Genomic DNA, 20,959 nt, shown 5'->3' on the forward strand with positions numbered 1-20,959 from the left:
TTAGCTCCTGTGTTGAGCTACATGCAACCCCGCTCTCTGTTTCAGATGTAATACACACCCATCCGTTTGATCGCAGTTGTTAAACATTTTTTTACGGAAACTCAGAAAGTTGGTGATTCGATTCTATAGTATTGGTATCCGGACAACTCAACACAATGACAATTCAACACACCTTTGAAAACTGATATAAAGTCATGAAAATTGATGAAACAAAAACTAGGGAACTTAGGTTAGGTTTATAGGTTATTTTTTGTCATCGCTTTTAATGACTTTATATCACTTTTCGAATGTAGGTATATTGAATTTTCATTATGTTAAGTTACGAGGAATATTTTTCTTAAAGGACGGTAAGGAAATTTTACAGCATAAATATTAGCAGTATGCAGTTTATTAGTTATAAAAAACTTTAATTTAGCAATTTACTATTAATATTTGTTAAGGTGTAGATCACCCCAATCGCTTCACACATTAGGTATATTTTGTAGCGTTGTGGCACAAACCGATAAACTTATTTGTGTTTCATCTAACCTACGCATTCATTTTAAATTCCTCTTTAGAATTTTTTTTTTAAATTTGGTGTGTCAAAATAGAATTTCATATGAACAAAAAAGGGGTACGATTAAATCGTGTTTTATAACTTATCAATTTGTTTATTTTTAATTTTTTTATTATAGCGACTATTTAAACATTGTACACACAAAATATGATTGCTAAATATATGTATACTAAATTGTATTTTTTGTCCTCCTCACTAGATTGACCTGTGCTGAGGCGGACTAAAGTTATTCATTTCTGTTTTATTAGTTTTCTATGTCGTTTTTAATGTCTTTTCAGAGTTTTTTCATTAATCTCTTTCAGTCAGATTTTTATTCTTGATTTATAATCATTCAAATTTTCTATTCGCTTTATATCAGGGGGAAGGAGGATGTTGTGGAGTTTCGTCGGAAAATAAATATAATTTCTTTGTCCGAATGTGGTTTCATGACCTGGAATATTTTTTATGTCACTGTGATTTGACCTTGTTTGATGAATACGCGGTATTGTAGAGTATTCATTATTTTTGAATAGTTTAAATAGTATATTTTTAGCATATATTTGTTGTATAGTTGGTACATCAAAACTATTGAAAATTTCAATCGATGGCGTTCTTATGGGTACTTTCAGTATGGTCTTTATTATTTACGATTCCTTTTTGAATTGTGTTCGGGTTATGTATATACTTAGATACAGCAGATCCCCATCCTATAATTGATTTTTTTCATGTCCTTTTTATTTACCATATTTGTTAGATTTTTAAAGAAATACGTATATATATATATATTGTCTTGTGTTTTATCGGATTTGTTTCTATTTGCTTCTATTATATTTGTTTCTATTAGTTTACTGTTATATAAAATGAGCCTGACACAACCTATTCCATTACTCCACAGATGTAATCAATCGAACCAACGATACGAGTTCTTATTTTGACCTACTCTCAGTTTTATTTATGTTCTTTCCACCTCTTCGTTTAAAGTAAGAAATCCTCCTAAGCATTTCCCACCTATACTGCCTTTGCTTAATGTGCTTACAGTCCCTAAATTATGGTAATTCCAAGTCTCTCAATTGTCGATTGCTTATCTCAAGTGTTCAACGCAACACGCTTTGCGGGTGAGGGGGGGGCGAGTTTCTTCGCTTGAGGGGGCTGAAAGTTGTTTCTGGGTGGGAGGGGTGGTTTCCCCACCTCTTTTTCACCACCCCCTCTCCCCACCCGGAGCCATCGATCAACCTTGATACACGACGCGTAATAGAGTTTCCTTTTTCAATTTTTCCTTCACCTAATCCCGTGATTGCCCGTGAAATATTCTCTCGCGTAACGCGCGCCGCTGAAGGGGCCTAAGGCAAATTGACGTGCACGGAATGTAATACGCGCCCGAATATAAAGCAATCCCCGAAAACTAACTTTGCCCTTCGACCTGGAACCGTATTATGATAAACATATGCCTAATTTCCCTGGAGAAAATCTAAATATTGTATTATTCAAAATGGTCTAACTGTCAAGAAAGTATGAATGTTCCTAAATTCTCTTGTACTATACAGCCTACAACTTCATCGCAGCAGTAAATATGGAAATTAGTCATTATGATATATCACTTTTAATTAATGAGATAGTCTTATTTCATGTGCGCATATATAATGTCAATCCACAAAGTGATTTCATTTTAAGAACTGAATTTCAATAATGATAATTATTATTGTAGCCTCTTTGTTATTTTCGTCTATCATCTTGACAGTAAGTGTTATAGCGTTCAAAACAATCAATGGTGTGACTATTTCAAAACATCAACGTTCCATGAAATATACATTTTCTATCCAGGTGTATTTGCTGCTTGGTGGTGTAGAAAGTAGGAAGATCCGAGTCCTTTTGTTTCCCGGTAAAGTTACACCTCCCGGAATTATGGTATGATGAACGACCGAAGTCACCGATGGAATCAGCGTGTCAATCTCGTTCATTCCTCAGCTATCTGTAAGTATAAGTTTAGTTCTGACGGCGGTATAGAATAACTCTGAGAAAACGGAGAGCACACTCCATTAAAGCGCGGCTTTTACGACGGATCCTTCAACTTCGGACAAGATTCTTGATACCTCTCCTATTGTGTCCTCCCGTCACTGACAAAACCATCTCTCGCCATCTCCTCGAAATGTGGAAAATTTCAAAGGGGTTTTTTTATTAGGATTTCTTTTATTAGGATATCTTTTATTAGGATTTCCTTTCGGCAGATTTTGGCAGCTAAGCCCAGTTTTTCAGTTGATTTTAAAGCTCGGATTAAGAGAGTGTTGCTTAAAACAGTGTTACATACACGGAGAAAAATGAGTACCCTTTTTTATCACTATACTGTTAAAAATGTGACTAATGATTATTTCCTAATAAAATATTAAGCGTCAGCTACACTACTCGCTTCGACGAAGTCCTCGACGAAGTTAGCCGAAGTTCGAAGTGCGTGCCCACACTCTTGCAACTTCGCGAGTAACTCAGTCCAGTCCTTTGACTCGGGCGCATTTACCGACAACAATCGGAAGTCGGGCGAAGCGAAGCGAAGTTGCCCGAAGCGAAGTGAAGTTCGTGCCCACACTATCGTATTCGGTCAACTTCGATCAACTTCGCGAGTAGTGTAGCTGGGCTTTTACTTATTCAGAGTATATCTGAACACGTGTTTAACGCAGGTGGCCGAGAGAGAGACGAGATGAGATGCAAACGTATTATTGTTTTTAAGAACGCGTGTTACGATTTCCTCATAACATATCCGTGTTGTACTGTTATTTTGTTATGAAAATTAATTCTTTATAGGCCGTTATTCACGTTGATAATTTTTTTTATTTTTACTATTTATTTATTAAGTTAAAAGAAATTTACATTTCACTTTCTTAACTTAAATATATAACATTAAATAACTAGTTTTCTAATATTGTTCTAATAACTTAAGATTAAAAAGTTTTTTTAATACATTTATACTCTCCGTTTTAAGTTTATCTGGAAGGAGATTGTATATTTGTACACCCTCGTGGCCATTGCCTCTTTTGCTACTTTCAGTCCTTACAGCATGTGTGTACAATTTGTTATGCTGCCTAGTATAATGTTCGTGTACTTGTGACGTTTGTTTAAATGTTGTGTTTGTGTGTATAAGTCCATTTTGGATTTTGTAGATTAGGAGGCATTATGTTGTATTCGTACAATTTTCTTATTTTCAAAAGTTTCATTTCCTGATACAGTTTTTTTGTGGGAGTGTCCGGGTTATAATTGAAGAGTTTTTTTTAATAACTTTGTTCTGTATTGTTTGTAAATCATTTAGGTATGTAATGTATGTGTTTCCCCATATTTCTATTAAATAATTTAGATGGAACTGGATTAAACTAAAGTATAAGCCCATCTTTACCTCTGTTGGTAGGAGATGGGCAATTCTACCAAATACACCAATTAGTGGGATGATTTTTGCTTTTAATTTTTCTACGTGTTGTTTAAATGTCAGATGTTTATCAATATGTAAGCCAAGGTATTTTTCGCTGTCTAGAATAAGCAAGTCCCTTTCTTCTATTTGTAGAGGTTTGTGCGACGGTATTATTATTTTAGGTGAGCTTAGGATCATGTAGCCGGTTTTATTAATAGTTATTGTTAATACATTTTTTACTAGCCAACTGTTTAGAATATTAAGATCCTCTTGAGATTGTTCTAATAGAGTTTCTAAGTTTTTTCCGAAGTAAAATATTGCAGTGTCATCTGCGTATAGAAATATTTCACGATGTAGTTTCAACTGGCAAATGTCATTTATATATATTTGGAATAGAAGGGGCCCCAGTATAGATCCTTGCGGAACTCCATAGTTTATACTCTCTAGGTGACTGTTATTATCTCCTATGCTAACATATTGTTTTCTGTTTGATAGATATGATTTAATTAATTTGATAGCTGGACCGGTTACTCCTGTTAAAAATTACAATTACCATAAGTTTTCTCCGTCTACCCTGGAAGTATTTCTTTTTATAGACGCGTCGGCGCTAGTAGTTACGCGTCTCGCATGTGTCGCATTTAGGCATTGTAGACATTTTATAGACGCGTCGGCGCCAGTAGTTACGCATCTCACATGTGTCGCATTAGACATTGTAGACATTTTATCGACACGTTCCCGCTAGTAGTTACGCATCTCGCAAGTGTCGCATTAGACATTGTAGACATTTTATAGACGCGTCGGCGCTAGTAGTTACGCATATCGCATGCTTCGCATCAGACATTGTAGACATTTTATAGACGCGTCGTCGCTAGTAGTGACGCATCTCGCATGTGTCGCATTAGACATTGTATACATTTATTTCTTTATTGTATTCATAAAACACAAAGTCTGATTTTTTGCATAATAATTACCTCACTTGGACTAATAGCCTGTATTCGAGGTTAACACTTACACATTTATAAATTAACCACTACATGCAAAAACAAGAAGAAAAAAAACATTACATGAATGTCCAGTTGGGTACTTTGAGAATGCATCGGAATAATATTTGAACCGTAATTAAATCATTAATCCCCATAAGTAATAAACTACATAAACAACTAGGGTGGCACTCTGTTTTTAACACATGAAACTTATACAAAATAAAAATAAATAATTCAAGGAAGGAGAAGGATGAAATACTGGAGAAGGACATTATTTGTTTGTTTGTTTTCGTATATTTTTAGATATATGTTGAAAAATTCACACATCTAGTAGGACCAATATATATATTTTTTAAATACACTCGAAGAATTACAGTTACATTGGTTTAAAATACAGTTAAATTCGTTTAAGAAGACTAAAATTATATAGGTAAGTACTTTCGTACACATTTCTTTACATATATAGCATGAATAGTTTCTAGATTTAAACAATTAAACATAAGTGGAGTCTAATGCAAATAGTTTCTTTGACCAGTAGAGCCAATTCTGATGGTACGGATTTGTTGTGTTCTCTCTGAAAATGTAATGTTAATGTTTATACATTAGTTTATGTAAACTTTTACTTTATATATTATTTGATATTAAGCTAATAATCTGCATGGGCTTACGATTTTAAAACTGTACAGAAAAAAAAAACAGAAATTAACTTAACGTAAATTTATAGAAGTAAGCCGCGTGTTTTTAAACGTTTTGATTTCAGTTTAGTTTTGTTTTGTTTAGTGTCACCTTGCATCGTGAAGCACGTTTCCTTATATTTCATAGATCATATACTCAGGGCCGGCACTATGCGGGCGCAATTGAAGCAGTCCGCTCCGGTCGCCGAATATTCAGTGCGCTGATAATACTTAAAACTTAACAGTCCGAATACGTCGCCCTTGTGATTATTTTCGTAAAAAAACAGTTCTACCCAAAAACTCAAATCATATATTATTGATTCATACACAGTGATCATACCGACCACCTATCTAGGCGTCTACTGATTTTACTCGATTCAGGCGTCGTTTGGCTCAGGGCGGGCCCTGCTAACATTTGCATTAAACCGAGCTATAAACGCCACCGGAAAACTGGGCCTAAGTGGGATGAATTTAATGAAGTTTTCAAGCGCTTGAAAAAAACTCTTTTCAGAGTTATGATCCTGCCACTGAGAGCTCTGTTGTATCCTCTCCCTCTATTACGTACATCGTTCATGAGGAAGAGGGAGAATTAAAATGGAGTTATCAAGCGGCTCGTTATACGTTTATTTATCAACGTTTCCCCTTTTTGAAACTCGCATTTATTACGATGTGAATATTTTCTAACGCAAGAATTGTGAGTAAATTTCGGAGACATATTATACACATAAACCGGGACAAGTATACAATGTAAATTCCCAGCTTGGCGCGATAATGGCATTTTGAAATGAGTTCAGCGTTGATAAATAATTGTTCCTCCAAACAATATTATCGCAGTAGAGTATGGTGACAGCGTTAAACATGTGACTTGTTGTCGTTCTGAAGTTCTGAAGTCACAATACCTGTGTAGATAGATACCAGACAACGTGATACGTATTCATTCGCTTAAATCGTTCAATTATTTACACATATTATCAGGACGTCTTCCTTGTTAAAAACACTTGATTTGTGCTTTACTATATCTTAGTTTGAACACCAGGTTAACTTTCAACTTCTAAAAACTACCTCAAAACAATAGAATTTCTGAAATCGTGTAGAATCATCCACCGAAGTTAGCGCACATTACCCCCGGAAACCCTGTATTACTATTCGAAAGGAAGCCATCTGTAAGCGAATTGCGAATAAAAATGTTCTTCCAGTAAGAACGTTGTTGCCGAAAACCACGTCACCGTTTGCGAAGAATACGACAAATTTTGTTTTTCGGTTGCATTTTATATTACAATATATGTTGAACAGGGCGAAAATAATATTCTTATTTGAAAGATTTTTTAACGCGCTCTTTAGACGTGTGTTTTGCCAGAATCAGAATGAAGATCTGAATGCGCCAATCAACAGAGCGACTCGACTGCTTAATGGTTCTGCATTGACCATCGACATTTTTAACGTCACTCACAGACAGTTCAGCAAGTATCTTTTGACGTGTGTCACAAAATATATTACATTATGCTTACATTTGCCTCAAAACTATTATCTTCTCCGTAATATATTGGTGCATAACCGTTTTATCAAAAAGATGAATAAATAAATAAACGCAGCTATAGTAAGTTGACCATTCATTATTTTACAAGATTAATCGAAAAAAATGTGCATTTAAGATTAAAATACAATAGCACCGTAGATCTACAATTAGAGGCGCTACTGCGTACTAATATCTCGTCGAAACTTGTTGTCACTTGTTGTCACTATAACGCGATAAGCGGTGCGCGAAGACTGGATTTGGTAGTTTTAGTTAGAGTGTTAGGAGAGTTGGAGGTCAGTTGGAGGTAAAAAAGCGGAACCTATTTTTTCACTTCATGCCTCATCTAAATATAATACATCAATGAATAGCACACAATAATACTTCTAGAGATAAATTATTATTAGTCGTAAAATGTATTTCAGGTATCATTATTGCACAGCAATTAAAACGTTTTGCTTTTAGGTTAGTATTATTCTTGCATTATGAGAAGACTTCTCAAGACTTAATATCGTTTATTATCAAATATATATGGAATATTTATTATCGTTTTATACAAAACGTTCAGTTTTTGTCCTGTATTATCTTAACAAATCTGTTTACATTCATGAAAATATTTCATTATTGTATTTTTATTACATAACATATTATTTCGCTTATCTACAGAAGTCGACGACCTCTCAATCAATGTTTTAACAGTATGAACGGATAGGTAGGTATTAAAATATCAAATATTCATTCTGTTTTCCGGCACGAGCTGTGATAAGTATAGGTACAAACAACTATAGGTATCGTTATTTTCTGCGTTGGTGTTCTGTATAGAAGTGTTTTGATCCTTACTTCAAAAATACATTAAATATTTTTTCCATTGAATTTTTTTTCCTCCAAAAGCGTTATTAATAAGTTTACCGAGAAATTAATTTAGAAACCGCTCTTTTCTATTTTTGCTTATAAAAAATACGGACCTAAAACTGTTTTTCTGAAAAATACAAAAACTCCTGAAAATTTAATGACACCGCTGATTGTCTATACAGGATGACCGGGGGTAAAGTGCGCTAACTTCGGGAGGTGATTCTACGTGATGGTAGAGGTAAAAAGATAACAACTTTTTTCTAAATTCCGATGCATATTTTCACATAAAAAAAATATTTTTCCCTAGAAGAATATTTATTTTCCTATACAAACAATCAAACTTTTTAATCTAAACACTACCCTCAAACATTGGATTTTCGAAAAAAGTCATTAATATCTTTTATTTCTAAAATCATAAAGAATCACCACCGAAGTTAGCGCACTTTATCCCCGAACCCACTATATTTGTTTAAATAAATCAAAAGACATTTAAAATTGGAATTATTTGATATCTCGTCTTCGAAATACGCTTATGTTTTGCAGATAGTATTTTGAGTTGTTTCAAAAATAAGTTAGATTTTCTGGAAAATAGCGAAAATCGGAGGAAAAGTAACAGAACACCGCCGAGTGTTCATACACATGTTCAGGTACCTGTTTAAAATCAACTTTGTTATTTAGGGAAGAGGGTGTTGTTGTTTTATCTGTATATGAAAGGGGTAGTGTTGGTGAAAAGGGTTCATTTTATAATAGGATTGACACTTCAGAGGCAACCATTTGGGGTATTTGAACCGCACGGTTCAAGGTCTCTCGAATTGTATTCCATTTAAACTATAAAGTTTTGTTTTTTTTCTCTTATAATAAATGCCAACGGTTACACAATACGATCAAATTTTTCGAACATTATAATGATTCGATTTATTGTAAATGTGAAACATTATCTCTAATCTCTTAATAGTATAAAACATACAAGTCGCTATCCGCGTCTGTCTGTTTGCGCGCTAAGTTCTTCTAAACTAATCAACGAATTTTGATAGGGTTTCCAATATCATTTCGAGAATTTCTTCCGGAAGTTTATACATATAAAACATTCATACATTGCCAACGCTGGCTAAACTTTATGAGATCATCACTACTTCAATAAGTCCTCGAGCAGAGCCGGCTACACGTCAGCTAGTTATATTATACATTGGAGAAGCCGCATCACCTTCCCAATGACGGTGTAAGGAAACTGATTATACATTGGAAAAGCCCCATCACCTTCCCAATGACGGTGTAAGGAAACTGATTATACATTGGAGAAGCCGCATCACCTTCCCAATGACGGTGTAAGGAAACTGATTATACATTGGAGAAGCCGCATCACCTTCCCAATGACGGTGTAAGGAAACTGATTATACATTGGAAAAGCCCCATCACCTTCCCAATGACGGTGTAAGGAAACTGATTATACATTGGAGAAGCCGCATCACCTTCCCAATGACGGTGTAAGGAAACTGATTATACATTGGAGAAGCCGCATCACCTTCCCAATGACGGTGTAAGGAAACTGATTATACATTGGAAAAGCCCCATCACCTTCCCAATGACGGTGTAAGGAAACTGATTATACATTGGAAAAGCCCCATCACCTTCCCAATGACGGTGTAAGGAATCTGATTATACATTGGAGAAGCCGCATCACCTTCCCAATGACGGTATAAGGAAACTGATTATACATTGGAGAAGCCGCATCACCTTCCCAATGACGGTATAAGGAAACTGATTATACATTGGAAAAGCCCCATCACCTTCCCAATGACGGTGTAAGGAAACTGATTATACATTGGAAAAGCCCCATCACCTTCCCAATGACGGTGTAAGGAAACTGATTATACATTGGAAAAGCCCCATCACCTTCCCAATGACGGTGTAAGGAATCTGATTATACATTGGAGAAGCCGCATCACCTTCCCAATGACGGTATAAGGAAACTGATTATACATTGGAGAAGCCGCATCACCTTCCCAATGACGGTGTAAGGAAACTGATTATACATTGGAAAAGCCCCATCACCTTCCCAATGACGGTGTAAGGAAACTGATTATACATTGGAAAAGCCCCATCACCTTCCCAATGACGGTGTAAGGAATCTGATTATACATTGGAGAAGCCGCATCACCTTCCCAATGACGGTATAAGGAAACTGATTATACATTGGAGAAGCCGCATCACCTTCCCAATGACGGTATAAGGAAACTGATTATACATTGGAAAAGCCCCATCACCTTCCCAATGACGGTGTAAGGAAACTGATTATACATTGGAAAAGCCCCATCACCTTCCCAATGACGGTGTGAGGAAACTGATTATACATTGGAAAAGCCCCATCACCTTCCCAATGACGGTGTAAGGAATCTGATTATACATTGGAGAAGCCGCATCACCTTCCCAATGACTGTATAAGGAAACTGATTATACATTGGAAAAGCCCCATCACCTTCCCAATGACGGTGTAAGGAAACTGATTATACATTGGAAAAGCCCCATCACCTTCCCAATGACGGTGTAAGGAAACTGATTATACATTGGAAAAGCCCCATCACCTTCCCAATGACGGTGTAAGGAATCTGATTATACATTGGAGAAGCCGCATCACCTTCCCAATGACGGTATAAGGAAACTGATTATACATTGGAGAAGCCGCATCACCTTCCCAATGACGGTATAAGGAAACTGATTATACATTGGAAAAGCCCCATCACCTTCCCAATGACGGTGTAAGGAAACTGATTATACATTGGAAAAGCCCCATCACCTTCCCAATGACGGTGTAAGGAAACTGATTATACATTGGAAAAGCCCCATCACCTTCCCAATGACGGTGTAAGGAATCTGATTATACATTGGAGAAGCCGCATCACCTTCCCAATGACGGTATAAGGAAACTGATTATACATTGGAGAAGCCGCATCACCTTCCCAATGACGGTGTAAGGAAACTGATTATACATTGGAAAAGCCCCATCACCTTCCCAATGACGGTGCAAGGAAACTGATTATACATTGGAAAAGCCCCATCACCTTCCCAACGACGGTATAAGGAAACTGATTATTTACCTCCTTCCAGGTACACCTCAAGGCTCTAATTATTTTAATAAAACAAAACCACACACTTAATTATTATGAACGATTGTAGATCCTACAGTGTCCCTGCATACAGAGTTTGTTTGTACATATACATATTTACACTCAATAACAAATATACAGTACATAAAAAATAAAAACAATATGAAATAATTTCTTATTTTTTATATTTACAGTATAGCTTCCAATGTTTATACGTAACATTCCAAAATTCAAAAATGTACAATAATTCTTGTACCTACGTCGAATGAATTAATGTCGCCGTTCTTACAATAGTTAGTGGTGCAATGGTCAGCATTGTTGCCTTCAGAGTAGTTGCTCGGGGTTTGATTCTCAGCCGTCACATTTTTTTTAGTTGACGAGAATTCGAGTACATTTTTTACATATTTTTATATACATATAGTATGAGCATATGAATTTATAAAATAATAACGTGGGACAAACATGTTAATAATTGGGATGATAATTTTATGTCTAAGCATGATCAAAGTTTTTTAAGAATCCATGATTTACGATATTAATAGAAAATTATTCTGTTTGGGTAAAGACTGACAAAGTCATTTAAACAAAATTCAAGACCTTAAGTTAAGTTTCTACATATTCTGTACGATAGAGAATGGTATGTATAAATAGAGTGTGGATTGAGTAATGCAATGTCATTAATACTAGTACTCTCCTAAGTAGGAACCTAGTGACTCGGTGGCACAGTTGCCTCTTTATAATGTGTGTCAAGTCTTAGTAATATTCATCTGAGGATAAAATTCATTCCGAACGAATAAATTGCACAATGCCCATTTCCTTTGATCAGCGGTCATTTCCACTATCCAGGGCGTTGCGGGTTGCTGGTAGTCCTTTTAGTGTATTTCCGCCCAATTATGTTTCAGTCCGGTCCTTATGGAATTTTCCCCTTTTTGCAAGTACCGGTCATTGACCGCGTTACATAAGGGCGGTTCCTCGCCGCGCCTTCCTCCACCCTTTCGACACAACGCCGCCCTAATTGGATTTGCGATTCATTTTTAATTTGAAACATTGTAATTTTGGCTCTGAAGGATATTGAAGGAATACTGATTGCGGCGGAGGAAGTTAATATCTCCCTCGGCGTGCGTTTGTTGAGATTACGAAAAAATACGCGAATTATTACGTAGGCCGGAGAGCTGAAATTCTTAATTCATTAGCGCCGAGGAAATTTACATGTAAACGAATTGAAAGCTAATGATTTTTGGTACTTACGTGAAAAGTGATTTTATACAAAATCATTACCTTTCAATAATGTTGAGTCCTAGTGAAGTATCACAATGGCCAGAACGACCACAATTCGAAACGTGTTCTCAACCTTCCGCTTTCCCATCTACTTTCTTTCTTTACACCCTTCAGCTGCATAATGTACCCCAATAGTGGATACACGAAAAAATTACCCTTTGCACAGGGAACTGATAATGCCTTTCATTCAGGAGAGGAAGAATTGACAGAAGTGCGCGTCACACGCTCTAACGCTCACTCGCGCCCAGATGAAAATGTGATCGATCGTTATCTTGTAATAATTATTCTCCACCTCCCTGCTGATATTATTAGCACAGTTTACAGTGGATTCGACGAGATTACGCATAATTGCTTTGTGCCTTGTGCAGGCCCATTAACAGCGTTTTAATTATGTACAAGCGTTCTATGCATAATGTTTACCTCGATAAGTTATTATTACAGCATTTTTTTAGCTAATCTTGTGATGGTTTCATCTCCGTGCAATAATTGCTCGAATTACATTTTTTTGAGATTGGAATTTATTACAATCGTTTTTCATTTTCACTAGGTAGTCTCACAAATAGATGTAAGAAATTACGGCACGCAATTCACCAAGGTGTATTTTTTTTAAAAATAATGTTTTTATATAATATGTCAGAACATCAATTATAAAAATTTGAGTGTAGTATGTAACAAAAAATACCAAAAAGACGAACCCTTTATGTGGATGTATGTATTATAGTAATCGTTATCACATTTCTATGATCTCAGAATATAACTTTAAATTAAGGTGTACATTTTCCTTGGAGATAAATGATATGAGGTTAAAAAAAATAGGTAAGTGAAATAAAAAAATTATTACATTTTCAGTGAAAGTTTTAAATCAAACATCAAAAATATGATACCTACTAATGTTTTAAAAATAAGAAGTTTTAAAAAAGTATGTATACAAATATTGTGCTATTGGTGCAATCAAAAACAAAAGCATCAATGTATGTATACATCAGTATATGGCATTGCACAACTGATGCATGTAAATACTATAGATAATTGTTGACTTCTATGAAAAATAGAGCTATCTCAATGCATTTTAACCAACATTTGAAATATATTTTTAAATAGTTAATGTTTTGACGCAACATGGTCTCTTTAATGGTTGTAATTCGTGAATTGTACATTTTTTGAATATGTCTTTGGGCTAATCTGGTTTTGCAACAAATACTGTACTGCATATACCCAGTATCTTGTCTTAGACTAGAACGGTTTGAATTTTTCGTTAAATTGTTTGGACGCGAATAAATAAATTAATTGCCGTACGTTTTTGTCTCAGGTGCAAAATATCACTTTCATGAATCAATTTGATGATTTGAATATACATAATCATCATAATTTATTATTGTGATTGATTATTAGATAAGTGTTAAAAGCACCATTGTTCAGGTGCATATTTTTCACATTATCAGCCTTACTAAAAAAAACGTGGTGTAAATATTACGCTGCGCGTAAAGTCAGAACGGCGGAAACTTGACTTATAACCACGGCGTTTGTTTAGTTAAAACGATCTTAAACCAAGCTCAGTTACCAAAGTAAAGGAAGAAACGGGTTCCACTTTATTAAATTTATACAATTTCTTTTAAAACTTTATGTACTTATATTAAATCTTAATCACCGGTCGGATATGTCAACATGTTTAGCTAAATCTTTAATTATTGGTTTCAACACGGTTATAAATAATCGGCCACGCTGTCTTGGTTATAAACCTTGGCCTTAGTCGACTCGCGGTGATTACTTACAATTCGTTCGTGATGATAGCTTCATTTACAAGTCTAATGTTCCTAGCGGTAACCGAAATATTACATTATTTGCCGGAGAACTTTTTAACTGAAATGACAGAAAAATCGTCATTTATCTATCTTAAAAAACGTATTTTATTTAGTTTATATCAGTCGACGTCGACGTTTACTGTAGTTGTTAATTTTGTTCAATATAGAGACCGCTAGAGACAAATAAACTCATGTTATGCTTTGTAGTTGTGATTAATAATTTTGTTGAATATAGAGACCGCTAGAGACAAATAAACTCATTTTATGCTTTGTAGTTGTGACTAATAATTTTGTTCAATATAGAGACCGCTAGAGACAAATAAACTCATTTTATGCTTTGTAGTTGTGATTAATAATTTTGCTCAATATAGAGACCGCGAGAGACAAATAAACTCATTGTATGCTTTGTAGTTGTGTTTAATATATTTTTTTATTAAAACGAAAACAAACATTCCCGGGTTACGAATAACCTGAAAATACCACCATAGTAAGCGGAAAATGTTGCTTGTGTTGGAATGGACGATTTAACCAGCCGAGGAATTGAACACTACGCCTGGGTGGGACCCAAACGCGATGCCAACTCAGCCAGCTTGACTTAAAATACATTTATAGTATATATTAAATTGTAGCTTCACATTATTGAAAATTTAATTCCGATTCGTTCAAACTACGTAGGCAGGTACTGTAATCTCGAAGTAATAACATATAAAAATTGTAGGATACATCTCGATGCGCCCGTTTTACGCGTCGAGAATATTCAGACTTGTAGGTAGGTGTGCGCCGAATGTTAGCATACATAGAGACTTCTAGCTACGATGCGTTTGCATTGGCGAACGTTCCCGAATATTCCAATAGAATCGCTACATAACTCTACAATTTGGTCACCTGTCTTTAATAATCATACGAATATCATTGAAAGAGTCCAGTACAAATGTTTGAGGTGTTTTAATTTTAGACTTGGAATTCCCTTAGAATCAGTGAATTATGATCAATAAATCATTTAAGAAGAAGATAATACTGATAAATAACCGATGAATTCAAAGTATTACCAATAAATAAAATTTATCAAAAAAAACGCATTACTACAAATCCATAAAGACAAACTAACAATAAAGTCATTTAGCACCAGACCGAGAACCCTAGGAAAAATAATAATCCCTAAACTTAATACTACAACAGCCCAACATCATTACACATACTCAGCAATAAAATGCTTTAACGAACTCCCTATAGAAATACAATCCGAGAGGAATTATGAAATTTTTAAACAAAAACTCAAAAAACATTTTACTATTAGGAAATAATTTTTAAGTAGGTATGTGTTACGATGTGCCAACCTATATTTCCATTATGTACAAAACAAATGCCATCTTATAATTTTCATTATGTATAAAAATAATTTTTCATTATGTACAAAAAAAAAAAAAAAATTGCAACTTGTATTTTTATTATGTATAAAAAAAGTAGTCCTTCATGCATCCAAATTGTAACAACTGATAAGTATGTATAGTACTGTCAATTTGATAGTGCTCCCTCCCTAAACACGAGAATTTCTCAATTAGGGAGGTATTGTTACCACTAATATTATATATTATGTATTATATGTATATTGGTTAATAAATAAAAAAAATCTAAACGAAACTCAGGATATCTTGTCTTATCGGGACATTAATAAATTATTTTCTTTTCTTTATATTTATCTTATACTAAAACTAATATTGTGTGTCGTTTGCTAAATTAATATTCAATTATTCGTCGACTTTGAATTCACGGCCAAAGTCACCGAACATTTTACTCAAGGCCAGATATATGCCTCAATCTGAAACATATGTTAGTAGTTCACTTCATATCGGTTGAATACACAATCAATCAAATTCTCATTAAGCAAGCTGCGATGCTCGAACTTGCTGCAGACATTATCTTTATAATATTTATATTCTTTTAATAGTTCAAGTTTCTCTCATAATCTGTTATTGAAATAATTATTTACAATATTATGAATTAGAAAAATATACGGAAAAGTTAAATAATGATTATCAAGAGATGTTGAATTACGACTACCTCCGTGGCCGAGTGGTTAAGATTCTTGGCCCCGAATCCGAAGGTCGCGGGCTCGAAACACGGCGTCTGCAATAAATTTAATTTAATTAATAATTTGATATGAAACTTATAATTTGTATAATATATATTTACACCAAAGTGGGCGATAACGCCCCCTCGCGGTCTTGTGGGCGCTGGAGCCTTTCAGGGGGCAGTAGAAGGCTCAAAGAAAAATAGGGATGTTAAAGAAATGTAGAGGGGCGACGTTTGTTTTACTTCCTTATAAAAATAAATTTTCTAAAACAAAGCTGGGTATTTGCCACTTTGTTAGTTACACTAAGTGAAACACAAATAGTGTAATTATATCTTTTCTATCATCGTCATTGGTTCCTCAAAGTTTTTATGGAAAACTGTATCGAACTATCCACTTTCAGTTCGTCCCGTATTTGTGCACAATCAAGTTCTAACAAGTTATTTTTAATAAATATGGGGGAAACAGATTTTTTATAATCTCAAAGTTGGCGGTGGTCGAAATAAGTTTAAGAACCTGTGATTTACAATATGAATGGTTAGTATCGCTCTGATGAAGAACGGAATTAAGAATCGAAAATCGATGGGTCGAGAGTCCTGGTGAAAAGATCTTCCTCAACCAATCTCTCCAAATCCGGCTCCAATCTTCTCCCCATGGACCCGGGCACTTCTACTAAGTCATCAAACTAACTGAACCTTTTGGGGTGACCTATAGCAGGGGTTTTAATTATCCAATGAATGATTCCCGAGGCGGTGGTACCTATAACCTTTTCCCAAATTTAATAATATATTTTTTTTATTATCATAAAGTTTGTATCGACCAACATTATAAATGCATTCTGTTTCATTAGTTCTCTCCACGTATGAATACGTTATCCCGTCATACGCAACTGCGATAAATCACAGCTTACTATTCTGTCGCTGCACTTGAGTCTGAATAAAGTTCAGCTAGAACCTTTACTGCCTAGTAGTGTGTGCAATCGGTAATCTCAGTAGGAATATTCCACGGCAATTTGTTAATGCTCTCGTAGCATGAATGGTCGGTCCTTCGTCATGTACATTATGGTAGTACCAGTCGCTGTTGCCAGGGGCTTATTTGTATTTAAATAATGATAATAATAAAATCACGTATAGCTAATAATATAATATGAAATGTCGCTTATCTGCTGATGCATATTTTATGATGTTATCATTAAGGTGGCTAAGTGCAATCCCGCTTTTATTAATGTGTACCTTGACGTTGTACGAACATCGCCGGTTTGATTTATTGAACGTACACTGACTGACAGATCGCTATCTTTCGTTATCTTTGATGTGCAGCAGAAAATCTGTTTTCTGAAGCGGCAAAAGCTTACGGTTGAACAGTGATCTATGGCGTCATGAAATTTGCTTATCTCTCTCTGTGTAAACTTGTAGGTAGTTACCGATCACAATAAAATCACGATTTTCAGCAGCAAATATAATGCCTTTTTGGAAGAATACGTATATCTACCTTACTACATATGTAAATTTAGTGTAACAATTTTTAGTTATTTCATGTCCTTATTAAGTGGCGTTGATTATTAACCATGTAGGTCGGTACATATTGTCAATCTCAACTATATAGGAGCAAATCATTTTGAATCGATTCGAACTTTTTGCTCTGGCTCCATGAAATTTTGCACTTATTGACCTCACAAAATTATTTCCAACTAGAGCTACAGAGCTTTGAGATATTTCTTTCTTTGAGATATTATCAAAAAATGCAATTTTGGTTTGCCATTTTACAATTTTTTAATAAAAATAAATGCTTTCCAAATATGTATGTGACACCTCACAAAAGCACCACTGTACAGTGTAAAGGCAGGGGAGCTATGTCGCCACTCGGTTGGGCAGCGTTGTGAGGAGGGTTAAAGTTGGGGCAGTAGGGAGTGATTTATTGATGAAAATAAGTCGCGGCCCGTTCTCATGAACGGATGATCCGAGTGTACGTTGAGTTTCAAGCACACGCACCGGTGCACCGGGGATCAATGTTGAGCGCCTTAGTGTAGGCTCCATTAAAAAGCCTGTAGAACATACTCGGCACTGTGTGTGCGTTGAAGATAATGCAGATGATAATCGGTCTGTTCAGAATCGTACGAACCGTCCTCCATTGCACAGAATTATGTAGGTTTATTAAGTATTTATAATGAAATCTTTAGTTAAGGTAGGTGACACATTACGCTATACGCATCATGGCTTGGCCTTTTTCAGCATATCGCTCGCCATAGTGAAACAGCTCAAGCCACGAAAATATGGCGTGGTCTGTCTCAGGCATAAAAGCCAATATTATAAAAGATATATACAATCAAAGTTACGAAAATATATAAAACATCCTAAAAATATTACGCTGGTCCACGATTGATCAGAAAAAGTATTGTCGGGGTTTAGTCAAGTGTCACAAAGGAAAAAAGGGTGGTCGAAGAAGTAACAAAGCATTTATTGATCATAGCCCCGCACTTGCAGGATAGAAAGGGATCTCCGTAGTGGGTGTAACAAGAAAGGGTTTCAGACCTCGAAGGACATAATGTCATTCATTTTTTTAACCCCTGGCTCGGCAACACTGTACAATAAATTAGTTTATGCTTGCTTATACATACGGAATATGCACAATCAATAATAATAATACAATTGCAAGGAAAACTTAATTTCTTACTGTTCATCTCCTCTTTTTCATCTCCTTCCCCTCTCCCTCCCCGCTACCTTCAGCCTCTCAACATATCCTAATTGGGGATGCAATTGTTTCACTGGCTCCAGACGGTTGGGAGCAGTTGGGACAGATTGAGAGAACAGTAATTATTGCGAAACAACAATTTATAGTTTTTTTCAATTAAACGTGCATATTGGACTACGTTTTGGCATTCTTAAGGAATTGCTAGTGCCAAATTTTGTGCACTGTCAGTGCATATTTTAGCAGTTTTTGTGCATATTTTGTTATTTTAGTGCATATTTTGTTATTTTAGTGCATATTTCGGTATTTTTAGTCTATATAAAATGTCTACATAACAGGCATGATTTTTTATACAAATTCTCATTGAATACGTGTGGAGCGTGGCGTGCACACTGCACAGGTAGGTTACATCACCATTCAATTGGGCGATATCGTTGAGCGCACAGCGAGCGAACAGCCTAATAATTACTGAGCTTGGTAGTTATTTGAGTTATATTTATTTGTCAAACACACATGCAGTAGTAGTATGTATGTCTGCCAGTTGATATTACTTACATTCTATGACTAAAACTTGACTTCCGCAGTGTTTCGCCCCGCGGTGAGTTAGTGCGAACGAATGTAACAAGTAGGTGCCACTCGATACAAAGTAGGGAATGATTGATCAGATAGACCGGTCTTGTTGGCACGGCTCCCCATATGGATTTCATAGATAAAAAGCCAAGACGAAAGGCACTGCACGTTGAAAGCTGGTCTATTGTATCGCATGGGGAGAGGGCAACTTAGTTTAGTTTCTTCGTCCCTTCGTTTCTGATTTCTAGTTTCTCCTCTTTTTGTGTCTCGCACCGCTTGCTAACGGAATAGTACTAGAGATGTGACTAGTATTACGAAACTGGGGTTTCCAATTTTCTTTCTAAATTTTAAATTTATCCTTTTCTTTTAGTAGGTTTTAAGTGACAGATGGATAGCTTATTGTGTTCGGTTTTTTAATCGGTGTATATTAATTTAACGATTATTTCCCATTATGTATTGAAAAACAAATTAAACTAGTGTTGCTAGTGAAACCATGAAGGTAAGACTAAACCACGGTATGGACAAAAGAAAGTTGCAGGCATCAACAATGCATTTATAAAAGTAATATTATACTACGTCAGTATAATTATGGTTTAGGAAGGTAGAACGAGTGAGAAAAATATTTATAACGAGTGGGGGATGACTAACATCTTTCTGAGATAATACGGCTGGTGCGGAATTTAACATACACTTATTTGACACGGATGAATGTCAAAATAGGCATCGGAAAAGAATCTTTATTCCCATCTCTAGTGGCACTTGCTTGACCGAACCGGCCAACAGCTTTGTATCCTTTGGGCATTTGCCACGTTGCTTTTGTGTATTGCATCACCGGCCCGTTTCGGAACACATTCTTGCTACTATTTAGTACACAGTTACTAGACTAGCCATCCTGGCTGATGCATAAACACAACTTGCAGAACTGCATTCTACGGTAAAAACACAATGGCTTCATTCCAAAAACAATCGTGCTGTTTACTCTGATATTCTGTTTGAAATACGTCCGTCAGGGTTTGATGTATCGTAAAAAATGTTTGACGTTGGAGGATTTCGAAAATTACAAAAATATTTGATGATAAGTGAACGTGAACATATTTTTAATATTCGTAATATAATTGCGCCATGGTGCCAGAGCTCTCCCCGTTTTCGAGTTTATTGGGGAAAATGAGCGTCATGGTGCCAGAGCTCTCCCCGTTCTCAAGTTTGCTGGGGAAACTGAGCGTCATTGTGCCAGAGCTCTCCCCGTTCTCAAGTTTGCTGGGGAAACTGAGCGTCATTGTGCCAGAGCTCTCCCCGTTCTCAAGTTTGCTGGGGAAACTGAGCGTCATTGTGCCAGAGCTCTCCCCGTTCTCAAGTTTATTGGGGAAAATGAGCGTCATGGTGCCAGAGCTCTCCCCGTGCTCAAGTTTATTGGGGAAACTGAGCGTCATTGTGCCAGAGCTCTCCCCGTGCTCAAGTTTATTGGGGAAACTGAGCGTCATTGGCCAGAGCTCTCCCC

The 20,959-nt window shown here is 35.8% G+C and overlaps 1 protein-coding gene across 1 annotated transcript in view; it reads left to right on the forward strand.

The window, feature by feature from the left end:
- LOC149420116 (uncharacterized) overlaps positions 1-20,959 on the forward strand; it is a 617,394-nt gene that overhangs the window by 182,656 nt on the left and 413,779 nt on the right. The gene's annotated exons all lie outside the window — the stretch shown is intronic.

Source organism: Hesperophylax consimilis, chromosome 11 (assembly GCF_061612785.1).
Source record: "Hesperophylax consimilis isolate HC1 chromosome 11, BYU_Hcon_1.0, whole genome shotgun sequence".
Lineage (NCBI taxonomy): Eukaryota > Metazoa > Arthropoda > Insecta > Trichoptera > Limnephilidae > Hesperophylax > Hesperophylax consimilis.